A 21,581-nucleotide genomic window follows, 5' to 3' on the forward strand; every position below is an offset into this window, starting at 1 on the left:
GGCTGACTTTAAAAAAAAAAAAATGCATACACAAATGGCGGCGCCCATGGGCGCCGCCATTTGCGTACACGCTTTTTTTTTTTCTTTCAAAGTCAGCCGTGATAGGCTACATAAACATTTACATAGTCTATCACGGTGTTTTTTAAAAATCTAGCTGTGATAGGCTACGTAAATCTTTACGTAGCCTATCACGTTTGTTTGTTTGTTTTACTTGGAAATGGTGGCGGCGGCAGCTGGTCGGAAGACCGGCCGCTGCCGCACCGCCGCCGCACCGCTGCCGGAGCCGCTGCCGCCGCCAGGGACATTTGAACAAGGTAAGTCCCATCCCGGGGGGTGGCGGGGGGGTGGCAGACCGTTTCTCCACCAATTTCGGGGGGCCAAATGCACTGGCATTCGGCCTCCCCGAGATTTGTGGAGAAATTCTCTGACATCCCTACCCATGAGTGGCAGATCCATGACCTTTCAGGTTCAGTCTGTGGAGGCAGATGTGGTCTGTGATATGATGGTAGTTTGGGGGATTTGCTCTGCAAAAATCATATGAAATCAAGAGGATCCCTGCCAAGGATCCACGGTTTTGCACCGTGGCTGCGCCCATGAGTGGTGGATCCATGAGTTCTCTGGTTCAGTCCATGGAGGCAGATGTGCTCTGTGATTGGATGGTGGTTTTGTGGGTCTCCCCTTTAAAAATCATAAGGATCCTTCTTTGATTTTATGGATCTTCATTTTACCCAGTCCCCATAGCACGTGCTTTCTTCATTGCCACAATGTGGGGGGCGGGGGGAGAGCAGCAGAGGGAAGCCACCAATTTTTTGGATTCGGGGGGAGCCCATGGGAGGGTCCAGGGGGCAAAAACGACCCCAACCTTCTGCAGTTTCCCATCCCTGTTTTAGACCCTGAACTTCATGGTCTTGAAGCACAAACTAACATTTATCTTCTCCACCACTGCCATTCGATGCTTTACAACTGTTTCTACATGCCTGATATGTTAGACCCCAAAACTGACTCCGGTTAAAAAAGAAAGAAATACTCTGACCATGTGCAGTACTGCATTTTAAACTTGCTTGCATCATAGCACCATTGTGACTACAGGTATAATGGAGTTTGCTTCTACTGCCCTGGTGCGAAACACATTTACTTGGGAATATAAGCATGATTTTGTTGTAGAACAGGATAATATATATTTAAAGTAAAAATAACACAATTAGCATCTGTAACCATGTGCAGGCTTTTCTGCCTGCCCCCCTGGCTATATCTTAAAAAAAAAAAATAGGAAAAGTTGTGGCAGTAGGCAAGGGCCGGCCCAAGACATTTTGCTGCCTGAGGCAAAGAACAAGATGGCAGCCCCTCCTATTCCATGTTCCAAAGTTGACTGGATTGGCAGTTGAATAATTCTTCAGTGCTGGCCATGGGACAGCATCCTTCACCATGTCTGAAGGCAGCAAGCTAGCTTAGGGGACATGAGGCAGGCAGCTTAGCACACAGCTCTCTCCTCTAACACATTGCTGCCACCTCCCAACATCTTCTGCCTGAGGTGACTGCTTCTCTGCCTACTAGAAGGGCCAGCCCTGCAGCAGGCAGGGTCAGCTCTGGTGGGCCCCGACATGCCCATCCCAGCCCAGATGCTGGGCTTGTTTGCCACTGCCCCCCACCACCCGCCACTCTCTGGGTGGTCATTTGTGAGAACTTTGTCTGAGAGGCTTTGAATCTTGGCCCCAAGTTCCAGCCCTACTACTACTAGTGGCTTACAGGTTTTTATAGCCAGGACCCCCCCCGCACCTCCAAACATTTTGCTGCCTGAGGGAGAGCAGCAAACAGTGCCCCCCTCCAACTCAAGGTACATAGTACCCAAGATTAGTCCAGTTATTTTGGCATCTGAGGTAGGAAATTCCACAAGCACAGTGAAATCCTGGCAATAAAAAGATCAATAATAATAAATTAAATCACTAACAATTTGCTGCTCTTTCATGACACCCCAAATCAATTGCCTGAGGCAACCAATTCAGTCGGCTTAATGGTACAGCTGGCACTTCAAGCAGTATCCCTTACATAGCCTAACACTGCTGAAAGGATATGTGAGATGTGTATAACCTCACTTATGTGTTAACATCTGCAGAGAAGATGACCCACCTCGGGTCTCCCACTCCCCATTGAGGAGATAAGATCTGTTGGGGGGCAGTATAGCTGGATCTTCTGTGTGGTTGTCCTGGATTTATGGAGCTCATTGCCCAAGGGAACCTTCTAAAACCAAAGGGAGGTTATACAACCCCATGAATTGAGAGAATGTGTGTGTGTGTGTGTGTGTGTGGGGGTGTCTGTGGGGCCATGCTGGCTCAGCCCCCCCCAAGTATCCAATGACCATGCCCCCTTGCCTTCTGTGCATTTGGAGCATGTTGGAAGGGGCTCTATGTGCATACCAATGTATGCACGAAGCTCTTCCGCATGAGGAAGGATCATTGACAGATCAGGGTGCCCCGACATCTTTGGAGGAATTCTATATGTGGACATCAGTATATGTGTAGAGCCCCTTCCAATGATCTCTGAACACATGGATGGCGGGTGTGTGGCTGCAGTGCATGATGGAGTGATGTGGCTAGCCCATGCAGCCTCAAGATTGCCCTCTCATGTTCTCTCATATATTTTCATTTATTGTGGGGGGTGTTATCCATGTGAACTCTCCTCAAGTGTTCAGATTTATTTATTTTATTTTTAGAAAAAAGGCATGATGTGTTTTAATTTAAGAGAGTATTTTAAAACTGCAGTTTGGTTTTACACGAACTACTTTTATTTATGGGTGTCAAGTGACTGAGGAACATTTTTAAGGTGATCCGTCACCTGCTTTCAATTAAGTTTAACTGAATTTCCATATTTTCTAAATCTCAGGATAGGTGCCTTTTTGAGATGCTGGAAGAAAATGTGTGAAGTAATTTACAATTTAATAAACAAAGCTACCGCTTGTTGTCGGAAGGAAAGGCCATCGTAAGTATTTTCTTTTCCACTGCCTATTACAGTTACACATCAGAGCCAAACAAACATACAGACAGACAAGTTTGCTCTTAATTCTCAGCCCCACTGGTATATTTGCCCTCACTAATTAAAATTGGCTGTCACCAGTTAACGAAGTAAAGCTGTAGTTGATTAATCTACTGATTAGACTGGTTGAAGGTCTACTTTTATTCCAATTTTCCGTGTGCTTTCATGATAAATGTTTATATGGTTCTTGTACTGTGTATGTTGCATGATCTGTTTTCATACCTATAAGCTGCCTACAGAGTATAGGGAGAGTATAAATGTAATAGAAGGGTAGAATGTAGTCAGAATATAAATGTAATTTAAACATCTGCTTAAATAAATAATATGTTCAGCTTCTTGTCTCATTCTGTTGCTCCAGTTCCTGTTCAATTGGGAATACCTTCAAATTACTCCTCACAATCATTTTAGGTTTCTGTAAGGAAAGGTGAAGACTGGAGTAGCGTGCAAGACTCAAAGCAAGGTTCAAAGACCAGCTCTTGTAGGTATTCCAGGTGCACAGATATGGGGACTTTTTAATGGTGGCCCCATCCTTTGTGAAACTCTCTACCCCAGGATGCATGTTTGTCTCTTTAGCTGTTTTTGTACAGGCCTTTAAAAACCTATCTGTTCCAATCAACTTTTAACGGATGACGTTGGAATGGATTTTTAAGCTGCCTTTGTTTCTAATTTTATATTATGTTTTTGTGGATTGCTGGTCGGGGTGTGAGTCGTTTTATGCTGCTGTTTCAATTTTAATTTTTTTTTATAAAGAGCAAATGCAGCCACGTTGGTCCATAAAAAGAAAAGCTTCAATATCCACAGTTGGGCAATACCTTTATTCAGATGATGCAAAATGTCACAAAATAAGTGAGCAAACATTTGAGTTCTCTAGAACTATGCATCAGGCTGGGTATCACACAAAGTGTGTGTGTGTGTCGGGGGGGGGGGAGAGGAGAATTACAAAACAAAAAAGAGCAAAATAAAGAAATAGTCTGGGTCTTCCAGCCATAAGGTCTACCTTTAGACCCAGTCTCAAAATGGAGATTCCAGCTTAGCTTGAATGATTCTTTGCTGGGTGCTGCAGGAAACAGGTTGCACCTAGGATTCAAAGGCAAAGGAAATGTCTCCCATTTCTGTCTGGGGAAAATAAGGTCCAGCAGTTACTCAGATCTGTCAAAATAAAGGTATTGCCCAACTATGGATATTAAATATATTATGCATGTGGTTTATATTTTTATTGTTTTTATGTTATTTCTGTGAGCCTCCTTGAGAGGGCTTTTCTGTCCTGAAAGGCAGCATAAAAATATCAAAATAAATAAATAAAATTGCAAATGTGCCCTGTATTTTATATTAATTGGAGATAGATGTATCTCTGAACAATAATCACATGTGTGGTTCAGAACAGCCTATCTAAAATGGTGCCCCTGTGGTTTCTGACCTCGAAAGGCACCCCTTACTCTCCACTGCCATAATCCCTACCCAACTGTTTTTGATTCTGCAGAAGCCTAAAATTAGCATTGGGGAAAAAAATGATCAGCAGATGGAGTTGATTGATGCAAACTGATAATATTTTGTCACAGAATACAAGGTGGGTTAGCATCATCGAATTCCAGACCTTCAAACCATCACCAAGTCATCTGTTAAGCAAAATATTTTGTTGCAAACAGAGCAACTTATGCTTCTAAGTAAGCAATTCCTTTTTTCTTTCTTTTTTTTGGCGAGATTTGCTGAGAACGCATCTTCAGTTCTGTGTTGTTTGCTACTCCTCACTAGGTGCATTTGTTATCACTGTCTGGGCTAACAGCAAGTATCCAATGTGCATTTCACATCTGTGCTCTAGATACGAAATTCTCTGTCACAACAAATATATGGCACAGTGGAATGAAGTAATGAACTAAGCAGTTATAGCCCTCTGGGCCCTAGGGCTGGAATCCCCTGGGAATTCCAGCATTTGCTTACATTGTATGTGCCATTAGAGGGCAGTCAACACTAATTCCAGTATCCCAGTACATCATTTGCTACTCCCCTGCCACGTTTAATAAGATTTGTCTGGTGCAGGGCAAACCCCATTAGTTATGAAAGAGGCTAGCCACATAAAGACATTTCCCCTTTGAGCTGATATTGTAAAGACCACTGGGCTTGGGGAGGTAAAGGGAGAAGGAAAAGGTGAAAAATCCTTTGTGTGTGAAATGTATGCATAAAGGAGAATCTGATTTAATTTAAGGCTGCATCATAGCCCCTCGTTTTGATATCCCCCCCCATTTAGCAAAAAATGTGCGCTTAGCAGAATATTTGTGCAGTGTTGATGCCGCTGCTTCTGAGCTCTGTTTTCCTTCTTCTGCCTTGGCTTCACATCTTCGGCTACGTTTGCTCACACTGATTGGCTGTGTTGACCCATGTCTCTTTGCTCGCATCTTTCTGTGATGTCATCATGTAAGACGGAACATAATGATGCCACTGACAAAACCACATGGCCTGCCATGGTGATTAGAATAAATGGTAGTTAGGGCAAATGAGACAAGAAGGCCTTCTTAAATGAACAATTCAAAGAAATCGAAGAAAACAATAGAATGGGAAAGACTAGAGATCTCTTCAAGAAAATCGGAGATCTTAAGGGAATGTTTTGTGCAAAGACGGGCATGATAAAGGACAGAGAAGGCAGGGACCTAACAGAAGCAGATGAGATTAAGAAGAGGTGGAAAGAATACACAGAAGAACTATACAGGAAAGATCTGAATGTCCCTGATAGCCATGATAGTGTGGTCACTGAACTTGAGCCGGACATCCTAGAGAGTGAAGTCAAGTGGGCCTTAGGAAGCATTACTAACAACAAAGCTAGCGGAGATGACAGTATTCCAGCTGAGCTATTTAAAATCCTAAAAGGTGATGCTGTTAAAGTGCTGCACTCAATATGCCAACACATTTGAAACACTCAACAATGGCCACAAGACTGGAAAAGGTCAGTTTACATTCCAATTCCAAAGAAGGGCAATGCCAAAGAGTGTTCAAACTACTGCACAATTGCACTCATTTCACATGCCAGTAAGGTTATGCTCAAAATCCTACAAGCTAGGCTTCAGCAGCATGTGAACTGAGAACTACCGGAAGTACAAGCTGGGTTTTGAAAAGGCAGAGGAACTAGGGATCAAATCACCAACATTTGCTGGATCATGGAGAAAGCAAGAGAATTCCAGAAAAACGTCTATTTCTGCTTCATTGACTACGCTAAAGCCTTTGATTGTGTGGATCACAACAAACTCTGGCAAATTCTGAAAGAGATGGGAATACCAGACCACCTTACCTGTCTCCTGAGAAACCTGTACGAGGGTCAAGAAGCAACAGTAAGAACCAGACATGGAACAACTGATTGGTTCAAAATTGGGAAAGGAGTATGACAAAGCTGTATATTGTCACCTGCTTATTTAATTTATATGCAGAGTACATCATGAGAAATGCCAGGTTGGATGAATCACAGGTTGGAATTAAGATTGCCGGGAGAATTATCAACAACCTCAGATACGAAGATGATACCACCCTAATGGCAGAAAGCGAAGAGGATCTAAAGAGCCTCTTGTTGAGGGTGAAAGTGGAGAGTGCAAAAGTTGGTTTGAAACTCAACATTAAAAAAACTAAGATCATGGCATCTGGCCCCATCACTTCCTGGCATATAGAAAGGGAAGAAATGGAAGCAGTGACAGATTTTATTTTCTTGGGCTCCAAGATCACTGCAGACGGTGACTGTAGCCATGAAATTAAAAGACGCTTGCTCCTTGGGAGGAAAGCTATGGCAAACCTAGACAGCATAGTAGAAGCAGAGACATCACCTTGCCAACAAAGGTTCGTATAATCAAAGCTATGGTTTTCCCAGTAGCAACGTATGGCTGTGAGAGCTGGACTCTAAGGAAGGCTGAGCGCCGAAGAATTGATGCTTTCGAACTGTGGTGCTGGAGAAGACTCTTACGCGTCCCCTGGACTGCAAGGAGGTCAAATCAGTCCATCCTAAAGGAAATCAACCCTGAGTGCTCATTGGAAGGACAGATACTGAAGCTGAAGCTCAAATATTTTGGCCACCTAATGCGAAGAGAAAACTCCCTGGAAAAGACCCTGATGCTGGGAAAGATTCAAGGCAAAAGGAGAAGGGGACGGCAGAGGATGAGATGGCTAGATAGCATCACCAGTGCAATGAATATGAACTTGAGCACACTCCGGGAGAGAGCGCAGGATAGGAAGGCCTGGCGTGCTATGGTCCATGGGGTCACGAAGAGTTGGACACAACTGAACGACTGATAAAATGGGCAAATGAGTCCAAGGCTAGTGAGGGCAAAACGGTGCTGTGAACAACATCAAAACAAAATGGGAATGTTGGCAGCCACTGTGAAAAACTGCCAAAATTGATGTTTTTCAACATTCGTGACATGAACACAGAATAAGGCAAGTCATTTTGGATCAGCTCTAATTTAAATTATATGAACACTATAATATATCTTCTTTTGACCCATGCCCAAACAATAACTAGCGTATTTGTCCTCAGAAGATCCCCAAAAAGAGGTCAAAAGAGGATATAGATTTGCATAACATTCTCACATGCTAATGTATATGTATAGATGCTAACTTGGAAATAATTACTATAATTTAAAAATAAATATGATACCTCTCACCACAGTGGGGAGATGGTGATCAGGTGACCCATGCACTTGCTCAAACAGCTGTCCAGGTGCAAAGGGTTGACAGGGAACATCAAGGCCCCTGCTCCTCTCCCTTCAGAATTCTCCTTCTTTTTGGTTCTTTATCTTTAAGGGCACAATCCTATGCATGTTTAGATGGGGAAAAAGTCCTACAATTCCCAGCATGCCCCAGCCAGCCATGCTGGCTGAGGTATGCTGGGAGTTGTAGGATATTTTCCTATCTAAACATGCATGCATAGGATTGCACTCTAAACCAGCTTTGGAACAGGCAGCCCTTCAAACAGAGGGCACCTTCAAGTAGAGGCTTGTGCTCTGTAAACCAGGTCACATGGAAACAAACTACTGAAGGGGGAGCCAGCTGGACTTGTGGTGGCTTTTCCACGTGATCTGAATCCTTGTACAATTGGGCTCCCAATTGCATGGAGAACTGTATGAATGACACCGGGGTGGCATGGAGTGGGAGGCTAATGTCTCCAGATCATTCTTATATCTCCCTTTTGGAATAATGAATGGATGAAGGTATTTCCATAGAAGGTGATTTCTATGGGTAACTAACAAGCTAAGTTTCCATCTTAGTGGTCTTATAGGCCCCTTTCAACCCTACTATTCTACTATTCTATGATTCATGGGTAGGTGGTGCCTTTGAATTTGAAATGAGGCACTTGTGAATGCTGTTAATTCAGGATAGAAAGTGGAAGAAAGCCATTTTTAAATCAACGTACAGATGGGCTTGAAAATATGTGGTATTGTAGGTGAAACCTCAGAAGACAGTGGGTACATATAATTCATACAGATTGCAAAAGTCAGCATGTTCTTCCTGCAGAATCTGTGCTATCTTGGCATAGAATGTGGCCATATTCGATACTACAGAGTGTACACAGCCCTAATTATGAATTATTAGACATTAAGGCCTGATCCTCAGTTGTTTAGAGATGCAGGCACTGAAAGTTGTGGGAACAGCATGGTAAGGGCTGATCCACACAACCACATTGCATGTAGTCCTGTAGCAAAGTAGCCATAAACTGCTTTTTCTCTAGAAGTTTGGTGATAACTAGACTAATGAATGTGCCAAAATGTTTTGTGATACCTTCACCATGTTATCACAATATAAAATATGGCTGTGTGTGCCTCAGTGGTGATGAGACTTGCTGTCTAGCTCAGCTTTCTGACACTCTCTGGAAAATCGACACAGATCACAGATTACAATGAAGCTCTTTATTGCAGTAGATCTTGTTACACAGCTCAGCTTCTCAGAGTGTGTGGCAGAACATACAGCGTTTATAACTCTCAGTAAATTGATTAGCTTAGGAAGAGGCTATTGGCACATTGCTTTGTTTAAGAGACAGTCCCAAGGCTAGAATTCATACAGAGTCTGAGTCCCAGGAATATACTGCAAATCAGAGACTTAACGGTACAAGATTCAAGGCAGAGAAGAGTTCAAGAGTCACAGTAAGTCCAGGCAAGGAAGTTTTCTAAGCAATTAAGATATTGTCTCAGCAAAGGCTCTACAGCCTGAGCACTGGCTTAAATACAGAGGAGAGGCTGCTAAAGGGGAATCATCACTGTGTCTGAGGGGGCATCACTGTTCCACCGTTTTCAATTGGTGTTGTAACCTGTGTGACACCTCTGAGTCCCCCTCTCTTGCGGAGTCTTCCTCCTGCTTGGTTCTCACATTCCCAGGCTGCAAATCAGAGGCCTCCAAGGCTGCATCTTACAGCTGTGGCTGATAGGGAGTATCCTCCTCCTCCGTCCTGCAATCAGGTGGGAAGCCAGGAAGAGTTCAGGTCCCAGGCCCCGAGTTTCCCACGACTGAACTGGGTTCCCAGTCCTTCTGCTCTAAGCCTGAAACAAATTCTGGTTCCAAAGCCAAAGTGCCCACACTGCTGTTGGGGCTAGGTCTGACACTTATAGGACAAAGGGTGGTATAAAACTGGCACCATATTGAAGCAATGTAGTACCTTCTTGCTGTGCCGGCTCCAGATTTTTGAGGGCCCTTGGGCAAGATACCTTCAATGGTCCCCCTCCCTCAGTGAGTCTCCTTTCTCACCACCATTGTCACTGTCTGCTATTGTCCCTCATTCTCTTTCTCTTCATTGCTACCACTTGATTGTAGGAATGGCACAGATGCCCGACTGGGTCCGGGAATCCATCAGGCTCCCCCCTGCCCATGACCCCAGGTCGTACCCACCGAGACTCTGGCCTTACTCGCCCCCACTTACACTCTACCAGACATTCCCCACACTCACCTGGACCTGTCCATAAGTGCCCGCCATTTTGCCAAGCTTATTTTTATGGAAAAAAGGAAGTCATTAAATATGTGCATATTTAAATATGTGCAAATTTGGGCTCGGAAAGCTTGATGTGTGCAATATTGGAGGAATAAATGGCTCATTTATGCCTCTAATACTGTGTATATCAAGTTTTCCCAGCCTGAATTTGCACACATTTAAATATGCACATTTTAATGACCACCTTTTCCCATAAAAATAAGCTTGCAAAATGGCAGGTGCTTGTGGACGGGATCCAGGATGAGTGCGGGTGACTTGACAAGTTCATGGGGGCTCAAGTGGGGGTTGGGGGGGGCTTGAGTGGAGGCAGTGCTTCAGTGGGTGCCCACCAATACTGGACAGGGGTGGGCTCATCCATCCCTACTTGCTTGTTTGACATGCAGAAAGCCAGTGAGGAAGTAGGCAGTGGCATCTGCTGCTCCTCCTTCTCAACACCACCATTGTCTGGGCCAGAGTGAGAGACAGGTGAGCAAGCAGGCTGCAATGCTGAAGAGGAGAAGCAACTCTATGGGGCTCTTAACAGTGGGTGTCTGCTGGGTGTGGGTCCTAGGCAGGTATCTGACCATATCCTACCCTTGTTTCCAGCTCTGCCTACTTTGACCCAAATGAGCTATTCTCTCTTTTCCTCCACAACTTATGTAGGGAATCAAAGAGGAATACAACTAAAATGGGTGAGATGGAATACCAAAGAAAGGAAATAGACATGTTGGCCGTGGGGAGGTGGTGCTGAAGTATTGCAGTTACAAAGCATTTGCTAGAGTATAATTCAACCCAGATTATCCTCCAGTTTTCATTAGGGAGCTTGCTTTTAAATAGGCTTTATACCACTTTGCTGTACACTATGGATCACAGAAGTAGGAAGCGATAAAATCTGGCTAGCACAAGTATACCAAAGAGTGACAGCATTACGACCCTTATCAGTTTGTATGAGATATGAGTGCATGCATTCATAAAATAATGCATGCCCTGCTAAGTTAAACTGATTTTTCACATTTTAGATTTATAACTCACAATTCATGCTGTACGATGAGGGTACAGTCATACTCTGCAAACTCTCATTCAGGGGAGTAATTCTGTTGATGTCACGTGTGTGGGATCCACTCACCTTCTTCTTAACCCCCTTGTCTTTGGCTTCCTCCAAAACTGGATAAGTTGAAATAAAATGAAAAGGGGACAGAGTTCCACCACCATTCCTGCACCTGGTTTACCCAACTAGCCATTCAAAATAATTTTAAATTCTGCCCAGTCCTGATGAATTGAAGCATCCTTGACAGGTCAATATTCTTGTTCACTCTGAAGGAGAGACATTTTTTTTGAAGTCTAAGTATTTAACGAATTGACTCTTGGTCCAACATCTTCCATCAAATTTACTGTGAGTGTCTATACAGCCCTCTGAAACTCCTCCTAGTATGACATTTTACATCTTGGAAATCTCATGTTTCATTAACTGTGCAATCCTCCTCCTAATCACACATTTATGGTACAAGCCAAAGGTCATGACAACAGGAATATCATATCAAAAATACAAATAACTGGAAAATAAAAAATAAAAAGAGAAATAGGCATATAGTACAGTGTGGACTGTAGGCCCCAGGTTCCTCCAACATGCCAACAACATTTGCTCTGAATTTCTTTCCTGTTAGTGCAAACATCGATACTCTATAGGGAATTGCCACATACTGGTCTGACAGCAAATAACAGACTATTTCTACATCTGAAGCCAACTCATGAGATCCTAGAATACCAGCTATAAATTTAAATCTAATGTGACTAAACAGGGGACATGTCAGAAGGTAATCCTCAATTTCGATGTGGGCATTTCAGACACAACCGCCACTCCCAGGGCACCATACTGTAGTGTCCTTCCACCACAGCTGAAGGCATCACATACAAGTATTGCAAACCACGCAATCCAATACATGTCTTAGATGAGTTCAATAGGGTGTACTCCAGGAATGTATGTATAGGACTGACCATGGCCTAAATGTAGCTTAAGTGCCTATGAAACTTTGCAGAGCAGGAAAAAGATCTACCGTCGTTGCTGTGGGGGGAAGGAGTGGTGTGGCATATATTCTTTATTTTATTTATTATTTCATTTTTATACCGCTATTTTATATTTTAATAGCTGAAGCTCTCTGGGTGGTTCACAACAATACACAGATGAAAACAGCACACAAATATATTAAAATATACAAAAACGTAAAACAATTTAAACAGCTAAAAACAATTACAACAGAATACTAGACATGTTCAGACAGCAGGCATAGATACCGCATCATATGTTGTTAAATCCTTAGAAATGGAGGACAGACTTAACCTGGTGCAGAAAAGATGACAGTGTGGCCGCCAGGTGGGCCTCAATGGCGATTCCATAGTCAGGGGGCCACCACTGGCATGGCATGGCATGAAAGGAATGGCAGTCTCTGTTGTTTATCCTCCAGCATCTGGTACTCAGAGGCATGCTGACTCCCTGAGAATGGAGGATTTATTTAGTCATCATGGCTAATAGCCATTGACAGATCTATCCACTATGAAATTTAACAATACGGAATACATTTCAAATCTTCACACAGTGTTTGTTGCTGATTAATTTTAAGATAATTACTCTTAATTATTTCCAGAGGGCTCTAGCCATGTAGTCTCTTGCAGCAAAAACAACAACTAAAGTTCTGGTGGCACCTCAAAGACTAATATGTTTATAATGTCAAAATAATAATTTATTTATTTATTTATTTATTGCATTTATATCCCACCTTTTTTCCTCTTGCAAGGAACCCAAGGCGGCTTACATGATCCTCCTCCTCTCCCTTTTATCCTCACAACAACAACCCTGTGAGGTGGGTTGGGCTAAGAGTCTGTGACTGGCCCAAAGTCACCCAGTGAGCTTCCATGGCTGAGTGGGGACTAGAACCCAGATCTCTGGGCTCCCAGTCCAACACTCTAGCCACTACGCCACACTGGCTAGAGTGTTGATGATGATGATGATGGCCATAAGCTTTCATGGACTGCAATCAACTTCATCAGATGTATGATGTATTATCTTAAGTTGGCAGGTATATACACACATATTATTTATTTTTGGATTTCGTTCATTCTATTTATATTCCATCTTTCAAAAAATCCCAGGATGGGTAACAAGATTAAAACAATAAAATACAACACATCGAATAAACCATTAACAATCAGTAGAGAGAAACAAATACAGAGTATGGCAGAGTTCCAGTCATATCCACTGAACACTCAGAAATACCCATAAAACAGACAGGTCTTAGTCTGGCACTGAAATGCCAGTAAATTTGGTGCTAGGTATACCTCTTGGCAGAGAGTATTCCAGAGTTGGGGCACCACCATGTAGAAGGCCCTGTGTCATGTCACCACTTGATATACTTCTCCTAGTGGTGGGACAATGAGACAGGTTTCTCCCTCAGATCTAAGCACACAGGCAAGCTGATACAGGGTGAGGTGTTACTTCAGGGATGTGTGTGTGTGTGTGTGTGTGTGTGTGAGACTGTGAGCAGTGAGGTTACAAGGAAATAAAGTGTAAGAAGTACAGCCTTGGACAATTACTTTAAGCTTAAATGTATGTAAAGTCATTACAGTGGCCATTCACAAAGCAGTGTTGATGATAATATAAACATCCAGCTAATAAACATCTGTAGTGGGATAAAAACCTGTTATCTAGATTCAGGCCGCAGGTGATAGACCTGAACTTCTTGGTAATGTTGGAGTTTCCTTTTGAAGTCCTTTTGTTCAAGAGTGGCCACTTTGTGGTCAGTGAGAGAGTTTCCTGGAAGGTTGAACGTTCTCTCACTGTTTTCTGAATATTGCCCTTTCTGATGTCAGATTTCTATCCATTTATTATTTTGACCAGAGACTGACTTGTTTGTCCTATGTATTTTGAAGTTTCTCTGGAGAACAGATGAATAGCTGGGTCTGCACACCTGTCAGTACAACAGATAGCTAAAACATGCTGAGGGATCTGCTGCTGTGGCCAGCACAACAATGCTGAGTGTACTCTGAATCACAGCACATGTCAGAAGTGAAAGAAATGTATAAGGAAGACAAGGCTTCAGATTTAGACATATGACTTTTACATTTAGATATGGGTTAATTCTGTTTCAGATGCAGATGCATGTAAAGGAGCTCTGTTGGGGCTTTGCAATGTAGCCTGGGTTGCAGGGTCAAATCTTTAGCAAGGGTCAGGTTTCTCAGGGAAGACAAGAAAGCAAGACAGGAAGAGATCAGCCCCACAGAAAACCGGACAGGATTGTCTGTATATTGCTCCAACAAGGAGCAGTTCAAGACTGAAGCTTAAGTAGCAGTTTGGTCACTTTTATGCTGGTTGGCTCCACCTCTACACTAATTGAGGCTTTGTCTCTTAAAGTCATATGGGAGACTGCAGTGATATGGGAGTGGCTGTGGCATGGGAGTGTCCTTATGGCTCGAGTTCTGAGAGTCCAAAGATGTCAAGGGAACTTCCTCCGGATGCAGGGGATCTGACCTAAGAGATCTTTCCAGGGAACTAGGTCCTGGGAAGATGGAAGCCTTATGATGCCTTTTTGTGCCAGAATCCTCTTCCTGAACAGTTAACTCTGCAGCCTCCTCTGAGGAGAAGGAATCACCATCCTCTGAGGATGAAGGTCAGGTCCTGATTCATGACACCATGTCTCCATTAGCTATTTAGTATCGATTTGGAATTCATCATGACATGAAATGAACTGAATAAGAGTCAACATCTCCCCCAAATATCCTTTCTGCATCTTATGAAAATAATGTAGAACCATTATCTATCCTCAGATAAACAAAGTGGGTTGGTTCCAGCCTAAGTTAGTTCAATGTAGTTCCCATTGAAATCAATGGGATTTAAGTCATCTCTACTTTGTCCCATTGATTTCGATCAAATAAAGTGCAAGTAACTTAGGCTGGATCCAACCCAGTAAATGACTCATCATAAGACACTGTGTTAATTTAGGAAACTTTTAGGAGAACTTTTGCCAGCCTAAGGCTGCAAGCAATCCTATACACTTACTAGGTAGTAAGCCCTACTGAAGACAATGAGACATACTTATGAGTAAACATACATAGTCTCAGCTAACTCCCCCACCCCCCAGGTTTTGTGAAGATAAAATGGGAAGTGGGGAGGGACAAAGCATGTACACCATCCTGAGCTCCTTGGAAGGATGAAGTTGGACAAAAATTTAATATATAAACAATGTCTTGCAACCACTGAAAATGTTATTCAGCAGTTTCTCTGGCTTCCAAAATCCCACCAGGCATTGCCTACATGTTTTTGAAAAAATATAATGACTAGAAACTTAGGGTATGGGGGTCACCTGCCAAAATGGAAGCTGACATTCTCAGGAAGCTAGATTCTGTAGCGAGTAATTCAATCTGCACTTTTCCTGCACTTTCACAGAATCATGGCTTACCCACAGCCCAGATCATGCCCTGATTGTGAGCTTCTCACTGTTGAAAACAAGAGTGTTGAACTCCCTAGACCTTTGGTCTGATCCGCAAGGCAACTGTTCTGTTTCACCTATGATCTATGTGCCATCTTTCAGCTTTGTATATCAGAAGGAAGCTGAACAACACAGATGTTGGTTTGCCTTAGCAAGAGTGACTCATCATTTTCCCACAATTAATTTTTTTGGTGCACTCTAATGCAAAACAGACTTATCTGCTTTGACAGAATGCTGCAAAATAAACAGAGAAGACTAAATTTGTATTGGCAGCTACCACTGTGCTGCAGTTATGAGTAATACAACTTAAGTAGAAAGGACACCGAGAAATCAAAATAGATTATGGTTGCTGGAGTACTAGGGGGAAAAGGAAGGAAAAATAACACCTAGGACTTCCTAGCAAATCTGATTTTTCTCTACTATATGAAGCCAATGGCTAGTAATTGTTATAGCTTTGCTTTCCCTACATTATTCTTCATTTTATTGATTCTATTTAACATGTGATTACATGGTATTCATGCACTGGGGATTAAGTGTGCTCTGTCCCCTTAAGCACAATCTAGTCTCCTGTGTTCAGCCCTCTTTCCTAATTCTTTGCATGGGCAAACCTACAACTGATTTTAGGCAATGTGACCAAATCAGAGAGCTGGTTAAAACCCTGTCAGAAAACCAGTTGAGTTGAACTGCTTTGTATGTGGTGCCTTACGGCTTTAAAAGATTCAGTAGTTAATGCAGTCATAATCTGTGCTGAGAGAAACAGCTGCACACATGGTACAAAGCACCTATACATTAAAAGGGGGGGGGGAGAGAGAGAGAGCAGGTCAGCTCTAAGGGGTGGTTCAGACATAATGGGAAATCATAGCTTCCTGCTACTTGCACAAGCCTGCATGTTTCGCGCCCTACACTCCGTTCTTGTGTGGGTGAAAGAAGAAGCTCAGAGCTCTTTAAGCAGCCACAGCTCCCCATTATTATGATTGATTATTTATTTATTTGCCAGATTTATATCCTGGTCTTTTCCTCCAAGGAGCCCAAGGCAGTGTACATGATCCTGATCCTCCTCCTCTTCATTTTATACTCACAACATCCCTGTGAGGAAGGCTAGGCAGAGAGACAGTGACTGGCCCAAAGTCACTCAGTGAGCTTCATGGCTGAGTGGAGACTTGAACCTGGATCTCTCCAGGCCCAGTCCAATACTCTAACCACTCTACCACAGTGCCTCCTGTTATATCAGAACTTGGTGAATTCTGGTTTCTTGAACCCTCTGTTGATAGAAAAATTGACTGCACCAATCTAGTATTGGGGTCAAATGTACTCCAAGACTGCCATACATATAAAATATGTGACGGAAGTTATCAAGCATGACACCATTTGCAAGTTAAAAAAATGCCTTTATTGAGACCTGCTGTCAGGAGCCCCCTAGCTGCCTCTTTAAGACCCCTCCAATAGCCAACTCACGACACAGACGAAAGTGATTCTTTCCAAGGCTTTATTCCCTTACAACTTAATGACTCTTTCAGATGCTAATCACCAGGGACTAAGCAAGGAAACACACTGGGGTAGTTAGCGGAGCAGCCTAAGCTCTGGGTAGGGCAGTTGGTCCCTGTTTGAAGGGGAACAGTGGGAAAACTCTGAACTTATGGGCTATGGAGAGGTCCTCCCTCTTACCTGGGGATCCTCGGGATGTGACCATTGTTTTAGCACCGAGTGGGCAGAGCGCCACCTCTCGGTGCCCTCCATCAGGCGCCGCTCCCTCCGTCTCTGCCGAGCGTCCAGCAAGATCCCATCCCCTGCTTTCTCACTGCTAGGGTCACTATGTCTCTCAGGAATGCAGGCAGGAGGAATCTCTCCCTGCCGCTGTGCCTATGAGAGATGAGTGAGCTCCTCTCCCACGGGTGGTTGGTCTTCCTCAGAATCAGAACTACTCTGGGGCTCTATGGGCTCAGTATCCACCCTGACACCTTCCCTTTTCCAGTAAAACAACATAGTTGCACAGAAGTCATCAGGATTAATAATACCCCACAATGTAAAGTTCAAAAACTTCCATAAATGGGCATGTGCAGTCTAACTGACCCCGCAGTTTTAAAAATGTCAACATCGTGCCATTTACAAACATATTTATTTGTTTTTATATATTAATGATACTTATATACTGCTTGATATAACAAAATCTGTAAGTGGTTTAGGCGCAGTCCTATGAGTTGCCCTCTCGATGCTCGCAAGCCCCCCAGTTCAGAGCCTTACAACCATCCTATGAAGCATGGAGGGAGCGCTGGAGGTGATCTTCACCTCCTTGTCTTCCTACCCCACATTTTCGCTAGATGGGCTTTTTTGCCTGTCGAGCAAAAGCATTTCAGAGGGAAAGGGAAGGAAGCTGGAGTGACCCCAGTATAGCTCATATCCTGGCTTCTCCTCTTCTCCCCACCCACCAAAATGCCCCTTTCCCCCACTCTGGAAGGTTGCATTCCTGACCTCGGAGAGGCAGCAGCTGCAGTTGTAACCCACTGGTATATTTTTCTTTAAGAATTCTGAGGGAATATTCCTGCACATGCTCAGTAAAGGAGTGAGATAGGGAGTGGCCACCATTTTAAGCAGATACCAAAATTGCAGTGTGGAAGAAGCTTGCTTTCTTCTCCCTGTAACACCCTGAGTCTTTGAGACAGGGCTGTTTAACAAAGGTCTCATGTTGCTGGATCCTGATCCGTTTTTGAGAAGATTGTGCAGAGCTGGAGTGAGTGGAGTAAAGACTGTTTTCCTTCTTCTGCCAGCAGGGAAAAAAAAAACAATCAAACTTCAGAGAGAAGTTTTATTTATATTTTTGTTGTGGACTCAAGCTGAAAACAAAGACAGAACTTTGGGAGGGCTGTGCTCTGTTTTATTGTTTTGGTGGGTTATGCATGTAAAATTATTATATATGCATTATTACTGTTTAAGATATTAAAACCTGAAGAAAACTGTTACAGAGTTCTTTCTGGCTGTGAGGGGGAGGGGGTCAGAGCTCCAATGCCTAACTCCGAGGTCGGGGTGCTGTCTCCAGCCTCGGAGGTGGGAATCCAAAATATCCTATGGCCCCTCAGAAACTGTCTAGGGGCCACAGGATTGCTCCCTTACATGCTAAAATATGAAAAGTCACTATTAAAATAAACAAGTACAGGTAAAACAAAAATAAATAAATAAATAATAAAAACAGTTAAAACATTTAAAACAGCAATAGAAAACAATCAAATGAGGCAGCATCATGATATCGATGACAAGCCAGGGAAAGCTTGTGTAAACAGGTACTTTTTCAGGACATACCATTGTTACAGTTGCACAAGCTTGGACTCGATGGTCTTATAGGCCCCTTCCAACCCTACTATTCTATGATTCTATGGTTCTATGATAAGAGCAACGAATCTCATGGAGCTTGCAACCATAGCATGTGCCACCCGAGCAGCCTATGCTCGATCTCCAAATTTCCCAGTCACATGAGTAGGACAGACAAAATGGTGACATGAAGCACAACGCTGCTATGATTTCCCATCATTGTGTTGACAGCAAAGATGATACCTGCTCCTTCTCTTGGCATCAGTAGTGTCAGATCCTCCCTGTCCTGAGGCTTCCTCTCTCAGTGTTCCAGGCAAATTGGCTTATGTTTCAGCCCAGAGTTTTATCAGTTCTAAAACTAGGTGTCTTAGAAAGAGACATCTTTTGGAACATAAGGAGAGCAGTTGGACTAGACATGTTGGACTGCAGCTCCCATCATTCCCAGCCAGCATGGCCTGATGGAAATTGTAGTCCAACACATCTGGAGGGTACCAGGTTGGGAAGGTTGTCACAAATGGTGTTGGCAGGTATCTTTCAATTGCACTTTGTCCTAGTTTGCTTGGTCCTTACTAGCTCACCTTTCTAGATGAAATGGAATCTTTTGAGCCAAGGTACTGAGGTCACTCCAGCTTCCTTCCCTTCCTAAGTGGCAGTAGAATAATGCTCGCCAGCAAGAATTACACATCAGCATGTCTTAGGAACGTAAGGAAAGCCCTGCTGGATCAGACCAAGGGTCCATCTAGTCCAGCATTCCGTTCACCGAGTGGCCAACCAGCTGCCTGTGGGAAACCCACAAGTAACACAGGTGTGCAATAGCAGCCTCCTGCTCATATTCTCCCAGCAATTGGTATACATAGGCATACTGCCTCTGATACTGGAGGTAGCATATAGCCATCAACCATTATGAAGGTTCACACCAACATGGTTTGTTGAGCTTCCAAATCATATAGACATTTAAACAGGCAATGCTCACTGTATTTGTAAAAAGAACGACGACCATTGGCCACTCACACACACACACACACACACTTACAGTAATCCACTCGGAGAACTTTCTGTTATGGGGTGGCATACAAATGTTAATAATTAACAACTTTTGGAAGTTTGTGTGTGGAGACCACCTTAGTCTTATTGTAATAATGAATATCAGACTTGGATTTATTATCTGAGATTGCTACATTTTAAGCATTGAAGAAAGGAGAGTCACTGTGATTTCTTTGGTAACAAGCATCATATCTTTTTGAAAACTCAAAATGCTGCTGTGCACACATCTGGATTTGTGGGAAAGGAATGCTAGCAGACTTTCTGGCATGTTTGTTTTTTTCTGTTTGCAAATTAGTTGGGTTTTTCTTAGCTAATTCCTGGCTAGAAGCACACTGGTAAAAAAAGTTATCCATTGTTACAGTTCATGTGGAACCCTGTAAATGTGAGGTAACTTTATCAGCTACTGTCTGGCTGCTGAGGACCTGTTACATATGTCAGCATCATAAACATAGGATGTTTTGGAATCGTAACGCAGCTAGAATTGTACATCTTACTTTGTGGGTTGTGATGGCATCTACTGCCTTGTTGGGCATCTTCCACTGAATGGCGCTAATTGTTCATCAGCTAACGTTCTCATATATGAAACACTCTTGGAAAATCTTGAAATTGGGGCCAAAATGACTCTAAAAGCCAGATTAGTAGGTTTTGTGCAAAATAGGTATGATGAAGGAAAAAAACACCCCAATTTTGTTGGGTCCCAAGGTCTTTACAAATCAGGTTTGTGAAGAGGTTTTGTAAACCTGCGGGATACTGTTGACCGCTCATACTATTTCTGGTAATTTTAAGGGAAATGAGTAATTTGTCTATTATGAAAACAAAATCCTTTTTTTTTTTTTACTCTCTATGCTCCATTTTCACATGAAATATACAGAACAGGGTCTGTGGTCAACTTTGCAGACATGACAAGTAACTAATAACTTTAAACAGCATTTGGCAAGGTCAGTTTGATTTCTAGTACTTTATGTGCATTGTTTCTCAATTGTTCCAGTCATTCCTACAGTGGCAGAACTGACCCCAAAAGCTGTAAGAGTAAAAACATTGTTTTTTTTCACTAATCTAAGGAGCTCCACCCCTGAAACACCACAAGGGAATTCACATATCATCATTGCTGAGGACTACACTGAATGTGGAGGTGTGGAAGACTGACATGAAAGTTTTATGATTTTTTTCCATGCTTCCAGAGTGCATTTGACCCCACCTGTTGATGGAGGGTTAAACTGTGGTTTGTTAGAACAAACCATGGTTTCAGGTCCTGGCTTATTCTGAAACCACAGTTCCCTGAATTCAGACATAAGAGGTAACTCTGGGTACTTTAAAAGTAGAAGCAAACACTTCTAATCTCCTCCTTGCAGCCACACAAGAAGAGAACATATAAGCCCTAGGCTTGTAGCTGTAGTGGAAAACCATGGCTTCTCTTTATGTCTGAACCAGTTCTAACCCTGATTTATTCTAAACTATGAGTATACTGGTAGCTGCCTTATCCCAGGTCAGCCCATTTGCCTACCTAGCCCAGTATTGTTTATTCTGACCAGGGCTGGCCTTAGGAATGGGCAAGCTGGGGTGCTGAGCTGAGGGGCGGGGGCGCCAAAGTGCGCTGAAGGAGGTGCCAAGGTGAGCTGGATGGGGCACCAATCTGAGCAGAACAGGGCGCCAAGCTGAGCTCAGTGGCTGTGTTTTTTTTTTTAATGTACTGTCTGCAGTGAACTAGGGAGGCAAAAAGCAAGTGTCTGTGTTTTCAAGGTTCTACAAGTTGTTTGGGTACTAACTACAAAAATGATCTCCCTTCAGTTCAC

General features: G+C 43.1%; 1 long non-coding RNA gene across 3 annotated transcripts in view; it reads left to right on the plus strand.

The window, feature by feature from the left end:
* Positions 1-21,581, plus strand: part of LOC146348856 (uncharacterized) — a 161,422-nt gene that overhangs the window by 98,346 nt on the left and 41,495 nt on the right. For all 3 annotated transcript variants that reach the window (XR_014790739.1, XR_014790738.1, XR_014790740.1), the window contains one exon: positions 2,881-2,976. This is a non-coding gene — a long non-coding RNA (uncharacterized LOC146348856). The remainder of the gene's footprint in view (positions 1-2,880; positions 2,977-21,581) is intronic.

Source organism: Heloderma suspectum, chromosome 4, assembly GCF_057233095.1.
Source record: "Heloderma suspectum isolate Gila_16-S chromosome 4, 16-S_ref, whole genome shotgun sequence".
Taxonomy (NCBI): Eukaryota; Metazoa; Chordata; class Lepidosauria; order Squamata; family Helodermatidae; genus Heloderma; species Heloderma suspectum.